The sequence below is a fragment of the Schistocerca piceifrons genome, chromosome 2 (assembly GCF_021461385.2).
Source record: "Schistocerca piceifrons isolate TAMUIC-IGC-003096 chromosome 2, iqSchPice1.1, whole genome shotgun sequence".
NCBI lineage: Eukaryota > Metazoa > Arthropoda > Insecta > Orthoptera > Acrididae > Schistocerca > Schistocerca piceifrons.
In genome coordinates, this window is record NC_060139.1 from 579,613,275 (window position 1) to 579,637,705 (window position 24,431).

At 43.6% G+C, this 24,431-nt stretch overlaps 1 pseudogene; it reads left to right on the plus strand.

The window, feature by feature from the left end:
- Positions 1-23,014: 23,014 nt before the first annotated feature.
- Positions 23,015-23,132, plus strand: LOC124778780 (annotated as a pseudogene).
- The last annotated feature ends 1,299 nt before the right edge of the window (positions 23,133-24,431 follow it).

The following is a 24,431-nucleotide window of genomic DNA, read 5'->3' on the forward strand; positions in this document are numbered from 1 at the left end:
AGGTCAATGGTGGCCGAGCAACTGCCTCGTCACAATACGCCAGTCACTACTCTTGATGAACTGTGGTATCGTGTTGAAGGTGCATGGGCAGCTGTACCTGTACACGCCATCCAAGCTCTGTTTGAGTCAATGCCCAGGCGTATCAGGGCCGTTATTACGGCCAGAGGTGGTTGTTCTGGATACTGATTTCTCAGGATCTATGCAACCAAATTGCGTGAAAATGTAATAACATGTCAGTTCTAGTATAATATATTTGTCCAATGAATACCCGTTTTTCATCTGCATTTCTTCTTGGTGTAGCAATTTTAATGGCCAGTAGTGTAGTTTAGCCCCCGCTCGTTTGTTCACATAGACTGCACGGTATGCACAGATTTTATCAATTAATTCATTTATTTATTTGTTGTTGCTTTAATCGAATTTTAAAGTTGTTCACAAATTGCAACGTTGTCTGTAATTTTCACTTTAATTAAAAGGCGAATGTTCTTCTGACCAAAAAGCTGTTCTGATAACTGGAGTCAAGGTCTTTGTTAATCATGCCCTCTGTGTTCTTTTGGTGATATTTCCATAGAAACTTTCATCCCCTAACACATATTTCTTTATATCTAATTGGGAAGTGAAATAAATTTCCCTCGATTTAGCTTTAAAAATATTTTAATAGAACGAAATATTTCCTTAAAAATTTCATTCGTTATTTCACCGCCTTAGGGGTTGAATTTCCAGAAACAGGTAAACACATTTTTTTTATTTCTAGCACAGAAGCCAAACACAGAACGAAATTTTCACTCTGCAGCAGAGGGTGCACCGATATGAAACTTCCCGGCAGATTAAAACTGTGTGACGGACCGAGACTCGAACTCGGGACCTTTGCCTTTCGTGGGCAAGTGCTCTACCCCTTTTATTTGGCTAAAACTTCCTGGAAGATTAAAACCGTGTGCCGCAGTCCCCCTTATGGACTGAATTTCCAAAAGTGCCGAAATAGGAAACCAAATTCTAGCTTGAAAATTGCCTTAGCAGCGACTTATTCACACAAAACCTTTCATCCCCTATTTCACTGCCTTAGAGATTTAATATTAAATAATAACTTCTTGAACGACGCCTAAAATATAAGAGCAACACTATCCGCAAATTTCAAGTTTCTATCTCTAGTGGTTTTGGGCTTAGTGATGTTGAATCAGTAAGTGGGTCAGTCACTCGGGACGTTGTCTTTTGAAGCGCCAAAGAAACTGGTATAGACATGGATATTCAATTACAGAGATATGTAAACAGGCGGAATACGGCGCTGCAGTCGCAACGCCTACATAACACAACAAGTGTCTGACGGAGTTGTCAGGTCGATTGCTGCTGCTCCAACGGCAGGTTATCAAGATTTAAGTGAGTTTGAATGTGGTGTTATAGTCGGCGTACAAGCGAAGGGTCATAGCATCTCCGAGGTAGCGATGAAGTGGGGATTTTCCTGTACAACCATTTCACGAGTGAATACCAGGAATCTGGTAAAACATCAAATGTCAGCGCGCAAACCATTCAACGAAACATCATCGATATGGGATTTCGGAGCCGAAAGCTTACTCGTGTACCTTGATGACTGCACGACACAAAGCTTTACGCCTCGCCTGGGCCCGACAATATCGACATTGGACTGTTGATGACTGGAAATATATTGCTTGGTCGGACGAGACTCGTTTCAAATTGCATCGAGTGGATGGACGTGTACGGGTATGGAGACAATCTCATGAATCCATGGACCCTGATGTCAGGAAGGGACTATTCAAACTGGTGGAGGCTCTGTAATGCTGTGAGGCGTGTTCAGTTGGAGTCATATGGGGCTCCTGATACGTCTAGATACGACTATGACAGGTGACACGTACGTAAGCATCCTGTCTGATCACCTGCATCAGTTCATGTCCATTGTGCATTCCGACGGACTTGGGAAATTCCAGCAAGACAATGTAACACTCCACACGTCCAGAATTGTTACTGAGTGACTCAAGGAACACTCTTCTGAGTTTAAACACTTCCACTGGCCACCAAACAACATTAAACAGCATATCTGAGATGCCTTGCAATGTGCTGTTCAGAAGAGGTCTCCACCCCTCCTGGAACTCTTACGGATTTATGGAAAACCCTGCAGGATTCATGGTGTCAGTTCCCTCCAGCATTACTTCAGAAATTAGTCGAGTACATGCCGCATGGTGTCGCGGCACTTCTGCTTGCTCGCCGTCTCTCTACACGATATTAGGCAGGTGTTCAAGTTTCTTTGGATATTCAGTGTATATAGAGATTAATATCTGAGTGTGATTTTCGGGCGAATACCGGAACAGTTACGGCCCAGTAGCTCCACGCACTACTACAACACGAGAACACACACTGACCAATATTTGAATGATTCATAAATAGGTCGCGTATGAAATTTCTTCCCACCTTAGACTAATGTGAGGTAGCCACAGAAAGAACTTGATAAAGCAAAGGTGAAATGCAGATCGTACGTAACAGTGAAACTTGCGCAGATCTGGGGATATTTTGGACCACAGAATTACCTCCACATCTTGCAGACAGCTCATAGAATTTGTGTGGACGATCATGGCTATGATACTGTCACATAAGAGGTAGCACATGAGGATGCAGGTTTTCCGTGATGTGCTGTTATCCCGTCATAGTGCCCTCCTACAGTACCAGCCGCGACCTCACACCATACCGCCAGGAATAAAGCAGCGCGGGATTAGCCGAGCGGTCTCAGGCGCTGCAGTCATGGACTGTGCGGCTGGTCCCGGCGGAGGTTCGAGTCCTCCCTCGGGCATGGGTGTGTGAGTGTGTTTGTCCTTAGGATAATTTAGGTTAAGAAGTGTGTAAGCTTAGGGACTGATGACCTCAGCAGTTAAGTCCCATAAGATTTCACACCGTCAGGAATAACACCACTGTGCTTCTCCAAAACGTTGGAGAGTACGACCTCTACCCAGGTCGTCGCCATATTCGCAGACGGCGGTCATCCGGGATGGTGCAAAACCGTGGGTCATCACTGAATGCAATGTGACTCTTTTCTTCCTGGTCACGGCACCACTCCAAACGCAGCCGCTTGTGTTGTAGTGTTAGCGGCAGCCTAAGCATGGGGCTGTCGCTGTTAGTCTCCGACCAATGGTGCGGAATGACACAGAATGATGCAGTGACTCCATTACTTTTTTCGACTTGAAGCCGCTGAAGTGAAGAGTTGCGATGTGCTTAGCGCACAGTCGCTTGTGTTCGTCAGAATTAGTCGACAGGAACTTTGACAAAGCGTATGCCTACCATCACGCTCCGATACAGTCGATCATCGGTTCACTGTCACATTCTAAAGCACGATTCGACCAGCCAGCCAACTGGAGACCCACAATAAGGCCCTTTTCAAACTCTTGTCAGGCGGTGTAACGATGCTTCACTTGAGTACACTGTATCTCTGTGCCTTCACAGTAATCGCTCAACCACTGACGCTGTTCACATACATCTACTTACAGCACCGTGATGGACGTAGCTTCCTAGATCCAAATTCTCACTACCGCCCCAGTCTTCTTTAAATTCCCCCTTTCTGGTCGTGTTACACTCGAACAGAAAGGGAGCATTTAAAGTAGAGGATGGCATGCCAGAGTAATCCGTGCAGTTGTTTGAACCGCTGTGCCAAAGTGGCTTAGTGACTAACGCACCTGCCTAGTAGGCGGGAGAGCCGGGTTCGATTCCAGGCTTTGGAACAAATTTTCACTCTCCGCCTCAGTCTATACACATAAAATCAATACCGCATGTTTCCAGTGGTTTCCTGACCTACCTCGATGCAGAGGGTGTTCGACTGTTGTCGTGGCCAGCCCGTCCTCCAGGTCTCTTACAGTATGAAAACATCTGCTCATAGATTTCCGAGAGACTGGCACTCCATCACTCGACAACCAGTATGACTGACGAACTCCGGCGTCGAATGAAGCAAGGGACCGTATGCTTCTTTAAACCATAAACTCTTTATCAAATGTTCGAAGCAATATCACCTATCCACTTACCTCTCTAGCGGTATGCACGTCGATAGGTGATACATGGAACAGGCAAACGCAGCCATCTATCGATGTCCGAGATGTTCACAACAGCGTTACAAAGTTTAACATAATTATGCAAGCTGTGATCTTAGCCTAGAGATAACAGTTAACAACAATTGTGTCATAATATCCACAGACCATTAAATTTTACGCCAAATTCTATAAAGAGAAGCAACCGCTGTAATTTCATTACAGTAAAAACAAACGGCGGAATTCACTTTGTGAGAATACTGCGTTTCTATGATTTTTAATAAATCTCATAGTTTGGGAAACATACGTGAATAGTGCTTCGTCTAAATAACGTCAGCTGAGATCAGATAGTAAAATAGATTTTACAGTGGCGTTACGCTCAGTATTAAATGTGAAGAGACATTCTTAAATATATTACCAGAAAGCTACTAGGTATAAAACTTTATTTTGCTGCAACATTAAGAGCTTCGCAAGGAGAAGACACGCGCCATGTTGCGCTGGGTAGCCGCCTTTCAGGGCAACAGGCAGCTATGTCTCGCATCCACTACTGTGCTGTATTAGGACCAAATTTAAATGTTTGAGAACATAACATTGGCTTGTGAACACTCGATCTACCAACATCCGTACTTATTTTTGTCACAAACTTTGCCCCGCAACAAGGCGGGTTCGTGAGGAACTTGTCGCGCAAGTAAGTGCCAACCGTCGCCAACAATTTGCCCTTGTCAACAGTTTTTTGAACCGTGTTTTATATACGTAGGAACTGGTGAGCCAGTTCAAACCAACATCATCTATACGATGAAACTGCCACAGACGTAACTCTAGTGGAAATTATGCAGGCCATAATTGCTTTCCCGTTCTTAAAAAAATGTTTTTCTACTGTATGTTTAAATTGGAAATGGGATATTATCCTGCACTGGTAGGGATCCGTGTGAAGCAGACGCCCGTAGAGACCGGTGGAACATATCGCTGCGTGATTTCCATCTGCTTCTCAAACGGAAGTCAAGGATTTAATGCACTGCCGCATCGACAGGTCGAGAGCAAGAAAATCTTTTCATTGCTCCGCAGGTGAAATATCGCGTATCTGTACTGCGATGCATGCACTGAACTGTATGTCAAGTACTGAAAGTTACTCGTATCATTCAGTAACTTTCCGAATTTATTCCTCCTAACATAAATTTAAAATACTGTGTGAAAAAATGTGGCTCCTGTCTTACTGCAAGCGTTTCGAGAGAAAGCTGTCCTGATGGCTTGCGTGTCTAACCTGTCAAAATTATTATTTTATAGCTTCGATGAGTGAAAACAGTGCTTGTGCAGTGTTGTGTCTACTTCGTTGATGGTGGAGATGTAAAGAAGGAGAAGACGAGCCATATATCGATAGGTAACCTGTCAGTCTCGAGAATGGTAAAGAGATTTTAAAACTTAACGAGTCCGCAAGAGGAACAAATGGGCAGTCTCCTACTCAAGCACTCGGTAAGGATGTGGAGAGATTTTGAATTTAATTCAAGAAAAAAATTGTAAATTTGTGGTAAGATCTCATGGGACCAAACTGCTTAGGTAGTCGGTCCCTAACCTTACACAATACTTAAGCTAACTTTAACTTACGCTATGAACAAAAAACACACACACCCGAGGGAGGACTCGAACCTCCGACGGGGCTTTAATTCAGGACATCGACGCACTGTCTGCTAAGTACGATTCTTACGTCGGTGTATTTCCTGCCCTTGCTAGTCACATTTTGATAATATAAATCTTTCACCATCTAGATTACATCCGAGCGAGTAAAGACCTACTGTAGGCCAGATAGAAAACTCAGTCAATTAAGTGAGGTTTCGTAGTACTGAGAAGAATGAAGAAGTAAGACACATAGGAATCGAATTACAGGATTGGGGATAAGTGTAGAAATTTATTACACTCGTATTTTGCATAATACTCCTGACATTCAATTGTATTACGAATAGTACCACCCATGCAGTAGCGGAAGATCCTTCAAAATCATCAAACATACGGTGATTTGATTTATGTAGTTAGATCACGGGTGTCGTAATTTTAGTGAAGAGTCTAATGTCGAACTGCAGTTTTTGTCCAAGAATAGAATAAGTATTATCTTAAATCATTAAATTACCATATCATACTGCTGGATTCTGACTTTTCAATCTCTTAAATTTTACTCTGTAATTCAAAGCTTGAATAAAATTAAGTATATAAATATTCTAAATATGAGTCTTCAAAGTTTCGGTTACTGACATAGCAAAACAGAATGCCTTCTCATCAGTTAATGGAAAAAAGACAAGCGACACAGGTAAATTATCTCCTTGAGATCTAGAGTAAATAAACACTTGTGAATTAGTCTTTGGATAGCTGTATTATGTCACTAATTAATAAAGGAAAAAGAGACACACTCCACATACATTGCAGATCAAGTACCCATCATCTAACAAATGGTTCAAACGGCTCTAAGCACAATGGGACTTAACATCTGAGGTCATCAGTCCTCTAGACATAGAACTACTTAAACCTAACTAACCTAAGGACATCACACACATCCATGCCCGAGGCAGGATTCGAACTTGCGACCGTAGCAGCAGCGCGGTTCCAGGCTGAAGCGCCTAGAACCGCTCGGCCACAGCGGCCGGCACCTGTCATCTTATTAATCGCAACACACGGTCTCACTTATGTAATATCCTAGCTATATCTGTTCATAACTGTAAGGAAAACACAAATTAGTTGAAGAGATAGGATGGTGGCAGATATTAGGAGGTATTAAAAAATAATGTTTGTAGTGAATGCTAGTGACACGGGGATGAAGAGTGTAGCATTAGCTTTGTACATTATTACTTAACACGTTTGCAGAAGAGAATTGTACAATAAGGATAAAGCGAATGACTCTCCACGCTTTCGAATAGATTGGTCCTGTATTCTGGTAGATGAACACTACAGTGCCTATCCAGTCACCCTCACTAAGTTTCTCCGTGGTTTTGCTAAATTACTTCAGGCGAACACCAGAAAGGTTGCAGCTATAAGGCTACAGCCGACTACCTGCTTCATGCATGTCAAATCAGACCTGCAATTAGGTTATTCTTTATTGTTAAACTATAAACTATAGTACCATGACACGTCCATTATGCATTCAAAAGTGTCTCATGGATGAATAAAACTAGCACTACTACTACTACTTCTGCTGCTGTTGGTACTATTAAGACATTGTGGAATAAGATTCTTACAAACAAAGTGTGTGACCTCAAACGCTCGTAACTGCACAAACATATGCTTTGAATATAAGTCGCTTATCTAAAAAATGGTGGTATGAGTTTTCGCATCAAAGACACAGGTGTTCTGTTGATGCCATTTGACGGTGGCATGTTTGACCTGCAATAAGAAGTACTTACTCTATTTCTGTCAACATTATAGGGACAATAGGAGGCCGCCTTTTGGAGTGTTCGGTTGTGGGTTGGACTGGAAGGAATGTACCCCAGTGTCATGAAGCGAATAAATCCCATGAATGTTTTCCAGAAGTTACCGGTTAGGCTGCGGCGTACTGCGTACCACAAGTAAAGTTACACGATCATCATTCCATCATCAGACTACACTGTATTATATAGTCTGCTTTCTGCACCGAATTACGAGCCTTTATTACAATATTCTTCGCAAAGGCAGGTCATAACTTTCACATATTAATATCATAATTTGAAAATGTAATTAGTGTGGTGTTTGATATTGGGCTGCTTGAAAGTAGAAGTGATGTTGACTGAGAAATATAGCAATAAGAAACGACGTTGAATATCTGCGTTTGGTCTTATCAAATCGATATTTAGTTTCTTCGCGTTACCGAAGTTGTTCTCTTAGAACTTGAACACGTGATCATTCAAATGTCTGTACGCGTTTTGCACGCGAGTGACTCGTAGCAATCTCGGATGGAAGATTTATAATTCAAGCACCTTTTCGGTCGGTTCTGACCTTCCGACGTTAGTATGAGAGAGAGCCAAAGAAGCAAGAAATTGGAGGGAAAACGGAGACTGAAATATTCAAGGTGTCCCAGGAGGAATAGTCAGAGTTCAAGGATCTGACAGGGACGATCATTCTAAGCGAAAAAGTGTGCTCTAAATGCAGACCCCGAGAGTTATGAGCACTTCTTCTACTGCAAGTTCTTTGCTTTCCACATTTTGGAAGGAGGTAGCATGGATCGAAACAAGAAAAAATTGTCTAGTAAACATGGGTTCTAAGACGCATAACTTAAGAGCAACGAGCACTCGTTCCGTGGAAGAGGTGTGCTCCACAGAAGCCAAGATGAACAAGTGCTCATGGCTCTTAAGGTACGCATTTAGGAGTTTGTGTTTACCAGACTGTTTTGCTTCGAATGATCGTTAGTCCCGTATCCCTGAATATTGGCCATGCCCCCTTGGTACACCCAGTATTCAATAAATAATCCAGTAAATTTGATGTAAGAGGTGGGCCCAGGAAAGGAAATCGTTGGGGGCTTCCTCAAACAAGCCAGAACACAAACGATTCCCATCACTCTCTACCTCCCGTCCCACATCTTGCAAAAAATAAAAAAATAATAAGAAAACGTGAGCCCAGGCGCAGCCGTCCCTTAAGAACGCGCCACTGGGCTTAGACTTACCTTGGCGCCAGCAGAGCGCCGCCAGCCACACGGCAGTCAGCGTCCCCGCCGCTGTCATCGCGTAGCGACACCGAGCCACTTACAGGGCGCCTCAACACACCGCCATCGCGTACCTCGGTTTCCGTGCAGGCCTCACAAGCAGCTACTGTCCTACTATGATCGTCTGTAAAATTTCGGAGCTGCGACGCAACAGAAGACGTTGTTCACGAAGACTGTAGCGAATGCCTTGCCTTCCGCGGTGACCTGAGAGGCGGCGAGCCGTGTGGGGAGCGGGCGGCGTCGCGGAGTGGACTGCGGCGCTGTGTTGGCTTCGCGGGCTCCGGACGCGGTGCGGTGCGGCGCCGACACTGGCGGCAGCGGCAGCGGCAGGTGGCCGAGCAGCCGGCCGGCGGGCCCCTCCACGGCGTCGGGACGCCGGCGCCTGCGCACTGCCGCTTCAGTCCCAGCACTACTACTGCTGCATTAGGGGTGGAAAGCAGTCAGCTCAAACAATAAGGAACATTTCCAGTAATGCGCCGTCAGCGGGAACTGCCAGCCTAATTTAAAATCTTGTAAGCAAATCACAGGACGTGTTTACTGAAATTCTCCTGGCGAATCGAATATTCCGTAATTTTTCGGGAGTATATCCGGGACCGGCTGAAGTTCGAGTCCTCCCTCGGGCATGGATGTGTGTGTTTGTCCTTAGGATAATTTAGGTTAAGTAGTGTGTAAGCTTAGGGACTGATGACCTTAGCAGTTAAGTCCCACAAGATTTCACACACATTTTATATCGGCGAAATTATTAACACGTGTACCAATATTTCGGCGGAGCTGTCATTTGTACTCACGTGGTTCCTGTGAAAAGTGTTTCGATCTGATTGGGGCCGCATGGTAGGAATTAAAAGACTTTGAACGCGGAATTGTAGTGGGAGCTAGACGCATAGGGCAAAGGAAATCGTTAGGGCATTCAATATTGCGAGATCCACAGTGTCAAGAGTGTGCCAAAAATACCATACTTCAGGCATTACCTCTCACCACGGCCAATGTAGAGTCCGAAGGCCGTCACTTAAGGACCGGGATCAGCGGCGTTTACGTATAGTTGTCAATGGTAACAGATAAGCAATACTACGTGATAGAAAAATTGTTCAAATGGCTCTAAGCACTATGGGACATAACCTCTGAGGTCACCAGTCACCTAGACTTAGAACTACTTAAACTTAACTAACCTAAGGACATCACACACACCCATGCCCGAGGCAAGATTCGAACCTGCGACCGTAGCAGCAGCGCGGTTTCGGACTGAAGCGCCTAGAACCGCTCTGCCACGGCGGCCGGCTGACGTGACAGAAATCAATGTGGGTGAAATTTGGTGTCAATCGGCTATGTCAGCAGAAAACCGACGCTACTGCCTTTTCTAACAGCACGACATCATCTACAGCGCCTGTCCTGGGTTGGTGACCGTATCAGGTGGATCCTAGACAATTGGAAAACCGTGACCTGGTCAGATGAGTCTCGAGCGAATGGGAGCGTTCTAGTGTGTCGCAGACCCCACGAAGCAATGGACTCAAGTCGTCAAGAAGGCGTTGCGCAAGCTGATGGTGGCTCCATAATGGTGCGGGCTGTGTTTACCTGGAATAGACAGAGTTCCCTGGTCCAACTGAACCTGTCGTTGACTGGAAATAGACGACCTGTGTGGCCGAGCGGTTCTAGGCGCTTCAGTCTGCAACCGCGCGACCGCTACGGTCGCAGGTTCGAATCCTGCCTCTGTCATGGATGTGTGTGATGTCCTTAGGTTAGTTAGATTTAAGTTGTTCCAAGTTCTAGGGGACTGATGACCGATGTTAAGTCCCCATAGTGCTCAGAGCCATTTGGACCATGTTTGACTGGAAATGGCTCTGTTCGAGTACTTGGAGACCATCTGCAGCCATTCAAGGAACTCATGTTCCTAAATAACGATAGAATTTTTATGGATGACGAGACCCAGTGTCACTGGGATACAATTACTCACACCTAGTGTGAAGAGCGTTCTGGACAATTTGTGCGAATGATTTGACCACCCAGATCACCCGACAAGAATCCAATCGAAAATTTATGGAACATAATCGACAGGTCAGTTCGTGCACAAAGTCCTGCATCGGCAACAATGTCGCAAGTATTGACGCCTATGGAGGCACCATGACTCAAATATTTCTGGAGGGTATTTCCAAATACTTGTTGAGCCCGTGTCACGTCGAGTTGCTGTACTATGTCATGCAAAAGGAGTTATTTCGTGGCTTGTAATCTCAGTGTAAAAGTGGCATGCATCATCAGCAGGAACTACAGACCTAATTTAAAATTTTTTAAACAAATCAGAATATGTGATTCTTAAAGTTTTCCCGGCGGATCGAATATTCCGTCATTTTCCGGGATTCCGTTGGAATATTATTAACTCGTGTACCGATATTCAGCTGACAATCTTTCAGTCATTCTGAAGGTGAGTCGCCTGCAAGATTTCTAACACACTTTACACTGTGGAGTACACGCGCGTATGGCAAAGATAATACCGTTGGTAACAAGAGTGATAGTCATAGATACAACTTTACGCCTCTAAGAGTAAAACAGTGCAAGCGCAGTCAGCTAATCCACAGGCTTATGAAGTATTTGGTGGAGTATTACCGATGGCATGAATTGTAATGCCAGGTAACGAAGACCTCGAACAATATTTTCTTTGAGACCGCGCACGAGAAATGAGAGGTTTCCACGATTTGTCGGGCTGGAAACACTCGTCCCGCTTGAACATGTTTTCTACTAATTGTATTTCCCCAGCATCCTTGACACCTGAATCCCAGCGGGATGAGGCTGTAGCCAACTTCCCCATAATCTATGGAATCGTCAGTGGAAATATAGTGCTGAGCCACTGCAGATTTGTTGAACTGTTCCAGGCAAGTGTACTGCTGGTGTTTAATGCAACGTTCTTTTACAGTACGTATTGATTATCCTGTGTACTTTGTATCACACACACAAAGAATTTTGTATGTACCCGCGCCTTTCGTACAAGCAAATCATCCTTCATAGACACCAGATGAGCTGCGGCCTTGGCCGGCACTACGAAGATCACAACCACTTTATTCTTCTTCATTATTCTTGCAATTTTTGAAGAAATATTTCTCACATACGGTAGAAAGGCCGTAGACTTTATATCTCTTTCTTTTTGATCTTCTTTTGGTTGGTCTGGCGTTATTGTTTGCAGAGCTTTCATTCTTACGGAATATTTCTTCCAGACGTACCTTTCACTCTGTAGGCTGTCAGCATCGGACACTGCTTGAGCTCTGTGTACTAAAGTTTTGTGTACACTCATAGTTTGCGAAGGCTGGTGGCAGCTAGACGCCTGCAGGTATAAATCGGTATGGGTGAGCTTACGGTAAACGGGACATACTAAAAACCCAGTTTCCTTTAGCTGAACTAAAACAACCATACACGCTACACAGCCCTTCATCTCCCGTTATATTGAAAATCCTTTTCAGTTTTATACTTTTGTGAATGAAGTTTAGATGTTAAAGAACCTGAGTCAGTTTTTCCTCGCCATGGAGCCAAAATATGACTGTGTCACTGACAAGTCTCCAGAACGCTGTCGGTTTTAAAACTGCACAGTTGAGTCCTTCCTTGTTTTTTAAACTACAGGCCCGAATTAGATGATTCAGACCTGCTTCGTCAGTTTGACTATCATCGCAGTGTGCAGAAACTAGAACTTGTTCAAATGGCTCTGAGCACTATGGGACTTAACTTCTGAGGTCATCAGTCCCCTAGAACATAGAACTACTTAAACCTAAGGACATCACACACATCCATGCCTGAGGCAGGATTCGAACCTGCGACCGTAGCGGTCGCGCGGTTCCAGACTGTAGCGCCTAGAACCGCTCGGCCACCCCAGCCGGCTAGAACTTGTATTCTATGTAAATGTGCAGGCTAACAGTTGCGTCCCAGCCTCATACGAATGATGGACGTCACATGACGTTTACTTAGCTTCACACAGTCTAACCACGGTCGAGGAGAGAAGTCCGGTCGTACAGCAGGTTTTAAATCAGTGTGAGGGATTCGTTTCATACAGAACTGACCGTTAGTAATGCTAGGATGTCGACTATTTCTATATGTAACATTGTACGCTCTCCTTTTCTCTATAGCGAGTACCCGTAAAGATACAGTGTAACGTACAAGTTTTGGTCTCTTCTAAATTCAGTGTCTCCTGCGGCCAAATACCAGATGAGCTGGTAGTAGGGTAGATGTAGAAACTGGGTGGTTTTGGAAATCAGCCTTATGCAAACACAATTATTTTATTTTTATATTTGACCAGACATGTTTCGACACCAATGTGTCATCTTCTGTGGGTCAAATTTTTATTTCTGTAAAGTACAATATTACATTTATAATATTTTAACAGTTGTAGGCCTAAAAAATACAATATTTGCAATTTGCTTCGTTTTGTTTGGACATTCACCTTAAAATTACATCGCTGACTGAACTGTGTTATTATACATCGATTTTAGTGCTCGTTTTCGTAGATTTTTGACAGCATGTCATCTGCAAACCAGCGATGAAGAAAATTATTGCGTATTTGTGGAGAGCTGTTTCGAGGGTAGAGGTTATGTACATTTCTGTACTTACGTTTTCCGTCTTGTTTCGTGTCCCTGGTTGGTGTCTGAATCAGCTGCTGTTTAGTGCTTTTTCATTGTAGTTTCAAATGGTAATATTTGGGAAGTGGATTTCCATTTCTGGCATTTATGTGATAACGAAGAAAACGTTTCTCATGTCTCGATCTGAGCTATTTTTAATGTGATTCAGTGACAATATAAGCCGTACAAAAAAAACACACAGAATTATAATATACACTGCTGGCCACCGTAAATGCAACACCAAGAACGACAAGAGGTAGCACAACAAAATTTATTTTGTAGATAACATGTTGACCAAGTATCAAATGATTACGTTTACAGACGTCTGTGACATGTGGTTCCTGCCAGAATCAGTAGCCAGAGTAGCCGCCATTGTTGGAGATCACCGCTGTCACACGTCTCGGCATTGAGTCAAAGAGACGTTGGGTGTGTTCCTGGGGTACAGCAGCCCAAGCAGCTTCCACACGTTGCCAGAGATCATCTGGTGTGGTAGCTGGGGATGTAATCTGGGTCACTCGTTGAGCAACCATGGACCACATGTTTTCTATCGGCGAAAGATCCGGAGAGCGAGCCGGCCAGGGAAGCAATTCAATCTGGTTATTGACGAAGAAACTTTGGACAATGCGTGCCACGTGTGGTCGCGCATTATCCTGTTGAAATATGGCTGTGGCCGAGCCCTGAAGGTAAGGAAGGACAACTGGCTCCAGCACCTCGGATATGTAGCGCAGGCTATTTAAAGTACCGGCAATGCGTACTAGAGGCGTGCGAGAGTAATATCCAATACCGCCCCATACCATAATACCCGGTGCAAGACCAGTGTGGCGGTGCATAATGCAGCTGTCCAGCATCCTCTCTCCACGGTGTCTCCACACTCGAATCCGACCATCGTGGTGCTGCAGACAGAAGCGTGCCTCGTCAGTAAAGACAACGTCATTCCATTCTGCCGTCCACATCCGTCTGTCATCACACCATTGGCGACGGAGACGTCTGTGGTTCTGCGTCAATGGTAGACGAAGCAATGGACGTCTTGCGGACAGACCACTCTGCTGTAAACGGCGTCGAATGGTACGCGCAGACACTTGATGATGCGTTACAGACGCAATGTACTGTGCTATGGTTCGGGATATCACTGAGCGATCCGTCACTGCCATGCGCACAATTTGCCTATCAGCACGTGCAGTGGTGCACCAAGGTGAATGCGATCGACCACGTCGGTCCGTCGTACCCTCCTGCATCCACCGGTCACATATCCGCATTACAGTTGTTTGGTTTCGTCCAACACGACTAGCGATTTCTCTGTATGATAATCCACAATCTCGGTAAGCCACTATCCTTCCTCTGTCGAACTCGGATACTTGATCAAACGATGTTCGCTGTTGTCTACGAGGCATAACTGATCGTCTTGTGAAACAACCACAAGGTAAACACACGTGCCGAACGTACACTCGTCGAAATCGCCAAGCGTTAAATGGCGCTATGAGGTGGCGCCACAGGCGCGCGTGATGTGCATCTGCGCTGAAATTCTAATCAGTTGAATATCTCATCGCTGCAAACCCATGGTGTAAATTTCACTTGATTCGGATGCTTCCTTCAGGGTGTTGCATTTACGGTGGCCAGCAGTGTATGTGTAGAGCCATACTCACACGAGACGTGGCGAAGCACGCCAAACCTCGTGTCTGTCGTAGTTGCTGCACGCTCTGAAAAGACTTGCTACACCTCACGGAACGCAACGAGCTCCTCATCGCGATTTACGACCTCAGCGCTCTCCAGTGGCATTCTACGGCATCTGACTAATCACACAGTTTCTTTACGAGAAGGGTCGCGCGTAAAATAGCTGTCTCAACTCTCTTAGAGATGGTCGAAGAAAAGCAGAGGAAATCACGAAGAATATTCTGTACTCGTCGATGGCTTAAACACTGAATAATGCTGTATAACGGTCTGCCATACGTGCTAACAGAAGTTATTCGTTAATTCAATTGAATCTTTATCCCATTGTTGGTTTTACATTGAGTGTAGTTGAAGTGTAGTGTCTAATGTCAGTTTGCGCATCCATAATATCCATATTCCCGATGTTGCGTGCACTATCACCACTCTGAAGTAACGTACTTCATCACATAGATTTCAAGATCGAGAACCGATTCGTAATTTCATTTGAATGGAAGAGGAAACTTTTTCGAAGCTGCTCACCATAACTGAAAACATACATTTATACAAAGTATAAATATGAGGTAGTCCATAAAACCGAGTGGTGTATTTTACGCAAAGTCTCATAATGGCAAGATCTTCCAGTGGGTAACTTGTGTGTACTTTCTGAGATAGTTTGACAGTTACATTAATATTCCTGGCCACTGGGGAAACATCCCAGTCGTTGGCCTTTGCAACAATAACTCCAGCAAATACATTATACGTTAATTACTACAGGCTAAATTTCTATTAAATTAATAAGAAAGACCCGAAATCTTTTAGGAAATAAATAGTGAAAACATTAGTAGGAGGGAGGCGCGAGCTTGTTCATTTTACTACGTAGCTCACGACACTATTAACTGAGCTACGGGTTTATCGGGGAACCACGCTCCATATATGGTATCCTCTGTTTAAAGACTGTATTGGAACTGTCATTAATTGATACTTATCTATGACAAACTTTATTAGAAGTACTAGTTTTTGGTAGATCATCTTTTTGCCGTAGCATTGAAACGGTATACTTACATAGCACACAACACTAATAACATCAATTACAGTAAGTCTTTATTAACCTACATATAATTATATGTCTTTTATTACAACAAATCGTATGTAAAATTACACGTTTTCATTAAATCCCAGTACGCTGATGGATGGAAACAGCTTACATTCACACCACATATTCCATGATAAAGAAAACCCACCAAAAACGTTGTACAATTCGGTACAATATGGCGGCTCCTCAGCTTGCTTGCGACGAAAAAACGATGTTGCATCTAATTGGCCACGTTCCTCTCCATGAGGCCAAAATTCTGACATGCCAGATTCTTCATTTCACGTTCCAGAGTGCAATGGAAATTGGAATTTCACGCTGCGACGTCATCAGTTCTTTCTACAAATGCCCTGTGAGCCAACGGCTTTGGTGCAATTTAAGAAGCAACAATAAAATATTTTAAAGTAGTGCTTCATTTGTGGCAATACGCGCCGGCACGGTGTACCGGTACCTCTTATGAAAAAAAAGTCAGAACAACAGATTTTGAGATGTGGTTTGACAGAACTTTTGCTGCAGTTGAAGCAAAACCGTTGTATTCACGCTTTCAGTGTGCTCATAAAAGCGTTAAAATTGCGTTTTAAGAAGTCTATATTTCACAACCCCCCCCCCCCCCCTCCCAGAGTGTCACAGTACCGGAACGTCTTTCCTTACAAAGTAAGCACTGCTCTAAAGCATAGAAAAGTTAAAGTAAACAAGTGTTAATAAATTTGTCCTTTCCAGAAAAGCTCAACTTCCTATTGCCAGTCAGGATTTAATATTGTCTACTTCTGCCATATTGTTTATCTTGCTGCCCAAACAGCAATACTCATCTACCACTTTTAGTACTCATTTCCTAATCTAACTCCCTCAGCTTCGCCTGATTTACTTCCGCTGCACTGGATTCCCTTGTTGTACTTTTGATGACATTCATCTTATAACATGTTCTTAAGAAACTATCAATTCTGTTCAAATGATCTTCCTAGTCCTGTGCCGTCTCGGACAGGACTACAATGTCATCAGTAAAACCTCTGAGTTTTTATTTCTTCTTCCTGAACTTTATTTCCCTTACCAAATTTCTCCTCAGTTTCCTCACAACTTGCTCAATGTACAGACTGCGTAACTTCCAGGCCTGCCTCACTCTCTTATCAACCACTGCTTCCTTTTCATGACCTTCGACTGGTGTAACTGCAGTGAGACATCTATACAAGTTTCCCCTTTCTACCTTAAAATGTCAATATATTCGAGTCGACAATGTCAAAAACTTTCTCTAAAGCTACAACTGCTGTAGGTTTACCTTTCTTTAATATATCTTCTGAAATATGTCGGAGGGTCAGCATTGCCTCGCGTGCTTCTTACATCTGGAACCCAAACTGATCTTCACTGAGGTCAGCTTCTACTACTTTTCATGTAATTCTGCAAATAATTCATGTCAGTATTTTGTAAGCATGAATTATTAAATATATATGTCTCATATGTCGATGGGGGGAGTGGGGTGCGACATTGACACGCATGTGAAAAATGGAAAAGTGTCGCTCGAAGACCAACCCGTTCAGCAACACCCTTGGTGCCACTTGCTCCCCTCTGTTGAACACTAAAAATCTACCTGTACAGAAACAGGCTGTGACGGAGTCCCAGGTGCCTGCATGCTGCTGCTCTAGCCCCTGCTAGTGCTCTGGAGGTATCCGAGAAGTGTCATGGGGTTGCCTACCAACAGGCACCAAAGACGCCATCAGAGCTTGTTTTTATACAGGTAGATTTTCAAAGTGCTTAACAAACGAGGGCGGATAGCACCGAGAGTGTTGCTGAATGAAATGGTCTTAGATGGATGCTTCGCTGTTCTACTCAGGCACGTGCCAATGTACCACTCCCCCATAATCAAGTCACAGGAGTCGCGAAGCAGCAGAGCTATAAAAGCGTCAGCACCTTTTGCTGCTTCGGATCACATTCAGATTTCGTCGAATGGGTTTGAAATGTCCCTAGTTGTCCTACCCTGTACACCAGAGCACAAATTGCGGTCGCACTGCACTCCAAAGGGGTGGGCTCACATTCAGTGGGGTTGCTGGACCTTAAGTCCCTAGAGAGGGGTGAACCGTCCGACGGCTGTCATTAGCGCCGAAGATGGTAAAAAAAGTCGCCCCGCTACTTATCGTGCTGCGAAACGTCGTTTATGACCACGAAATGTGTACAAATTCAGTTCGAACTCCTGTTTACGAGCACGGAATGTGTGGGAATCGACGGCCCAAGGAAAGGGGTGGTTTGATTGATACGCTTTATGCCACCTGATGAAGCTTTTTCGTATCGATTCTGATCGGCGTTGTGTCTGAAATGGTTTCCACAGCCATCCATAACAAAACCGCACGATTTCTACGCTGGGTATCGGGGTTCGGATTTCCGCCGTGGACGAGTCAAATAAGGGATGAAATGTGTATAAGAAGGGGTGTGAAGACCTTCCCATCATGTGACATGTCCACAATGGCGTCGAGAAAATTGTCTGTGGAATCTGGTGCCAATGTGACATCGTAAACTACATTACAGTTTACCTGAACATCAGAGCTTTGTATTTTTTTTTTTTCGCATGTATCTACCCTTTGCTGTTAGAAGCGTCGCCGAAACCGAGGGGGACTTCGCAAAGCGGCATGCTTTTACACCATTACAGGGACAGGTTATAGGCACCTTTGAGCCAAATTTCAAATTTCGAAGGGTCTTTAATTCTGTTGCGCATTGTATTATCTTACATATTCTCTCTGAATGTAACTGGCGAAAGATGGTTTCTTCCCAAACTGTGACAAAAACTCGTAGTAAAGGTCACTTCTTTACTAAATACAAGCTACTCTTGGAACCTCTTTACAAGTTTGTAGACGGAAGGAAGTGCACGCGTTTTGCAACAGTGGCGCACTACGTGGCTAACGGATCGTAGCTATTGTATTGTATGTTAAAGTTCATGTGCAAAATTCCCCAAACAGGGCTAGTCCCGAACTGCAGTTTCGTTCAACGAGTCCACTTTCCACCGATTCAGTTGATCTGCAAACACCCGATAAAATGATGGAACATAGAATCATGAATATTGAAGAATAACACGTCGAATTTATCTGTAAAATATATTTGAGTTTTACTCATAGATAAGAAACATTTTTGCCTGCTACTAATCTTAACATTAATCTTCAGTATCGTCCACAGTTCGGACAATACTTTCACAATTACAAAATTGCTCTAATGGCGTCTTCTAACAATACAAATCATCTACCTACATCCGCTCTCCCAACCAAAATTATCAAGAAGATTCATTTCTCCTCCTTAACGTTCCAGGAGTGAAAACATCGTCGCAGTCCATAGAACATCTATAACATTGTTTCTTATCGGCAGCTGTCGTTAAACACGATCTCTGGCGCGCAGCATGCGCCCACTCGTAAATTATTGAAACTGTACATACTGATTACAAGATATACTACGTAAACCCCCCCAGAGGAGCAGAATCTTAAGCCATTAATATTACTGCTTCCATTCTATTAGCGTGAACTCTCCTTTAAATATGTTGTTGTTGTTGTGGTCTTCAGTCCTGAGACTGGTTTGATGCAGCTCTCCATGCTGCTCTATCCTGTGCAAGCTTCTTCATCTCCCAGTACTTACTGCAACCTACACCCTTCTGAATCTGCTTAGCGTATTCATCTCTTGGTCTCCCTCTACGATTTTTACCCTCCACACTGCCTCCAACGCTAAATTTGTGATCTCTTGATGCCTCAGAGCATGTCCTACCAACCAGTCCCCTCTTCTTGTCAGGTTGTGCCACAAGCTCCTCTTCTCCCCAATTCTATTCAATACCTCCTCATTAGATATGTGATCTACCCATCTAATCTTCAACATTCTTCTGTAGCACCACATTTCGAAAGCTTCAATTCTCTTCCTGTCCAAACTATTTATCTTCCATGTTTCACATCTATACATGGCTACACTCCACACAAATATTTCCAGAAACGACTTCCTGACACTTAAATCTATACTCGATGTTAACAAATTTCTCTTCTTCAGAAACGCTTTCCTTGCCATTGCCAGTCTACATTTTATATCCTGTCTACTTTGACCATCATCAGTTATTTTGCTCCCCAAATAGCAAAACTCCTTTACTACTTTAAGTGTCTCATTTCCTAATTTAATTCCCTCAGCATCACCCGACTTAATTTGACTACCTTCCATTATCCTCGTTTTGCTTTTGTTGATGTTCATCTTATATCCTCCTTTCAAGACACTGTACATTCTGTTCAACTGCTCTTCCAAGTCCTTTGCTGTCTCTCACAGAATTACAATGTCATCGGTGAACCTCAAAGTTTTTATTTCTTCTCCATGGATTTTAATACCTACTCCGAATTTTTCTTTTGTTTCCTTTACTGCTTGCTCAATATACAGATTGAATAACATCGGGGAGAGGCTACAACCCTGTCTCACTCCCTCCCCAACCGCTGCTTCCATTTCATGCCCTACGATTCTTATAACTGCCATCTGGTTTCTGTATAAACTGTAAATTGCCTTTCGCTCCCTGTATTTTACCCCTGCCACCTTTAGAATTTGAAATAGAGTATTGTAGTCAACATTATCAAAAGCTTTCTCTAAGTCTAAAAATGCTAGAAACGTAGGTTTGCCTTTCCCTAATCTATTTTCTAAGAAAAGTAGTAGGGTCATTATTGCCTCACATGTTCCAACATTTCTACGGAATCCAAACTGATCTTCGCCGAGGTCGGCTTCTACCAGTTTTTCCATTCGTCTGTAAAGAATCCGCGTTAGTATTTTGCAGTTGTGACTTATTAAACTGATAGTTCGGTAATTTTCACATCTGTCAACACCTGCTTTCTTTGGGATTGGAATTATTATATTCTTCTTGAAGTCTGAGGGTATTTGTCTGTCTCATACATCTTGCTCACCAGATGGTAGAGTTCTCTCACGACTGGCTCTCCCAAGGCCGTCAGTAGTTCTAATGGAATGTTGTCTACTCCCAGGGCCTTGTTTCGATTCTGATCTTTCAGTGCTCTGTCAAACTCTTCACGCAGTATCATATCTCCCATTTCATCTTTATCTACATCCTTTTCCATTTCCATAATATTGTCCTCAAGTACATCGCCCTTGTATAGACGCTCTATATACGCCTTCCACCTTTCTGCTTTCCCTTCTTTGCTTAGAACTGGGTGTCCATCTGAGCTCTTGAGATTCTTACAAGTGTCTCTCTTTTCTCCAAAGGTCTCTCTAATTTTCCTGTAGGCAGTATCTATCTTACCCCTAGTGAGATAAACCTCCACATCCTTACATTTGTCGTATAGCCATCCTTTCTTAGCCATTTGCACTTCCTGTCGATCTCATTTTTGAGACGCTTGTATTCCTTTTTGAGTGCTTCATTTACTGCGTTTTTATATTTTCTCCTTTCATCAATTAAATTCAATATTTCTTCTGTTACCCAAGGATTTCTACTAGCCCTCGTCTTTTTACCTACTTGATCCTCTGCTGCCTTCACTACTTCATCCCTCAGAGCTACCCATTCTTCTTCTACTGTATTTCTTTCCCCCATTCCTGTCAATTGTTCCCTTATTCTCTCCCTGAAACTCTGTACAACCTCTGGTTTAGTCAGTTTATCCAGGTCCCATCTCCTTAAATTCCCACCTTTTTGCAGTTTCTTCAGTTTTAATCTACAGTTCATAACCAATAGATTGTGGTCAGAGTCCACATCTGCCCCTGGAAATGTCTTACAATTTAAAACCTGGTTCCTAAATCTCTGTCTTACCATTATATAATCCATTATATAATCTATCTGATCTACAGGATTGTTTCATGTATACATCCTTCTTTTATGATTCTTGAACCAAGTGTTAGCTATGATTAAGTTATGCTCTGTGCAAAATTCTGCAGCAGACGGCTTCCTCTTTCATTTCTTAGCCCCAACCCATATTCACCTACTATGTTTCCTTCTCTCCCTTTTCCTACTCCCGAATTCCAGTCACTCATGACCATTAAATTTTCGTCTCCCTTCACTACCTGAGTAATTTATTTTATCTCATCATACATTTCATCAATTTCTTCATCATCTGCAGAGCTAGTTGGCATATAAACTTGTACTACTGTAGTAGGCATGGGCTTCGTGTCTATCTTGGCCACAGTAATGCGTTCACTATGCTGTTGGTAGTAGCTTACCCGCACTCCTATGTTTTTATTCATTATTGAACCTACTCCTGCATTACCCCTATTTGATTATGTATTTATAGCCCTGTATTCACCTGACCAAAAGTCTTGTTCCTCCTACCACCGAACTTCACTAATTCCCATTATATCTAACTTTAACCTATCCATTTCCCTTTTTAAATTTTCTAACCTACCTGCCCGATTAAGGGATCTGACATTCCACGCTCCGATCCGTAGAACGCCAATTTTCTTTCTCCTGATAACGACGTCTTCTTGAGTAGTCCCCGCCCGGAGATCCGAATGGGGGACTATTTTACCTCCGGAATATTTTACCCAAGAGAACGCCGTCATCATTTAATCATACAGTAAAGCTGCATGCCCTCGGGAAAAATTACGGCTGTAGTTTCCCCTTGCTTTCAGCCGTTCGCAGTATCAGCACAGCAAGGCCGTTTTGTTTAGTGTTACAAGGCCAGATCAGTCAATCATCCAGACTGTTGCCCCTGCAACTACTGAAAAGGCTGCTGTCCCTCTTCAGGAACCACACGTTTGTCTGGCCTCTCAACAGATACCCCTCCGTTGTGGTTGCACCTAAGGTACTGCCATCTGTATCGCTCAGGCACGCAAGCCTCCCCACCAACGGCAAGGTCCCTGGTTCATAGGGGGGAGGCTTTAAATATGGTGCCTGTATTTAAGCATTTTCTCCTCCATGTGCAGAATGCGAATTATTTTGTGTTTGCTGGTACGCGTTCATATTGTTACATTCTGATTCGGGGGTCGAAGTCTGTGCTTTTTCAACATCTTGTAATTCTTGTTGGCACTCTTGCACCGCCCCAGCCCTCCCCCTGGACCCCCATTACTGAGCTCCGTACTGACAGTTGCCAACGGCCTCACCGCAGTGGTAACACCAGTTCCCGTCAGATCACCGAAGTTAAGCGCTGTTGGGCTGGGCTAGCACTTGGATGAGTGACCATCCGATCTGCCGAGCGCTGTTGGCAAGCAGGGGGGAACTCAGCCCTTGTGAGGCAAACTGAGGTGCTACTTGATTGAGAAGTAGCGGCTCCAGTCCCGTAAACTGACATACGGCCGGGAGAGCGGTGTGATGACCACATTCTCCACCATATCCACAGCCAGTGACACGGCGGCCGGTCGGTGCCGTGGGGCCTTCATAGCCTGTTCGGACGGAGTTTAGTTTAGTTTCGGACTGACAATTTCAACTGTTTCCCCGATTTTGTTCTTCCACGGAGAGAAATCGGAACCTATCGGTTTCCTTATTTCTCTCAGTTCCTGTTTCAATTTCTTGCGGTGGGGGCATTTCATTTGGCAGATTGCTAATAGCAGGCTGTTTTTGTTGACTGACACATTCTGCGATTTGTTTCTTCTTGGCTTTGGCCCAAGCATCTAGATCTGCTGAAACCCATTGTTTACGTGTGGTGAACTTTTCCTCTATAATCTCTTCCTGACCAGTTGACAAGCTGGTTACTCGTTCGGAAAGTTGAGTCGCAGTATTAGTTAAGGATTCCTGTCTGTTCCAATATCATTAACTTTGGCTGTAAGGTGTTCCACAACAGCCAGAATTTGCTCTTGAGTTTTCTGTAATTCTGCAACTTCATTTGCTAATTCTGTAATTGGAGTGGTTATTTCGTTCTGTTTAGTGGTCATTTCGTTTTGTTTAGTTGCCATTTCGGTTTATTTAGTAGTCATTTCGGTTTTTTTAGTCGCTAGCAGTCTTAGTTGTTGCAAAAGTCCGATTAACAGATTTATATCTTATAGGTTCGCTGCTCCTGTTTCCTTTACCTCCTCAACCGATTGAAAATATGCTACCTCTGGATGATCCATTTTAAACTGAGCATGAGTTTTGACCATAACAAATGAAAGTCTGATATATCTAATCGGATGTAACACAGTTTCTCAGTAACACCAAGTCGGATGAGACAAGATACACCACGCATAAGTTATTCATAAAAACCACACAGAAATATACATTACTACTTAATCTCTCAGTAGAATGTTACACAGAAGACAGTGAGAAGGAAAATCTAGTTGTACCAGTGGAAATGATGATAGCACTAAACCAATGAAGTAACTGGAAGGATCTCAATTCTTCAACAATTTGGTACAGGTGAGAGCTAGTAATAAACGTTTGTGTGTGTGCCTGACTTTGATTTCTTTTGCTGCGGTTTGGAGTTCGTTTGTGATGAAACTTGATCTGGCACTATCCTTCACCCCGGTTTCTCAAAGCGTGCAGCATTAATACAGTACAGTGGTTAGCAATGAAAACTATAGATATAATGCAC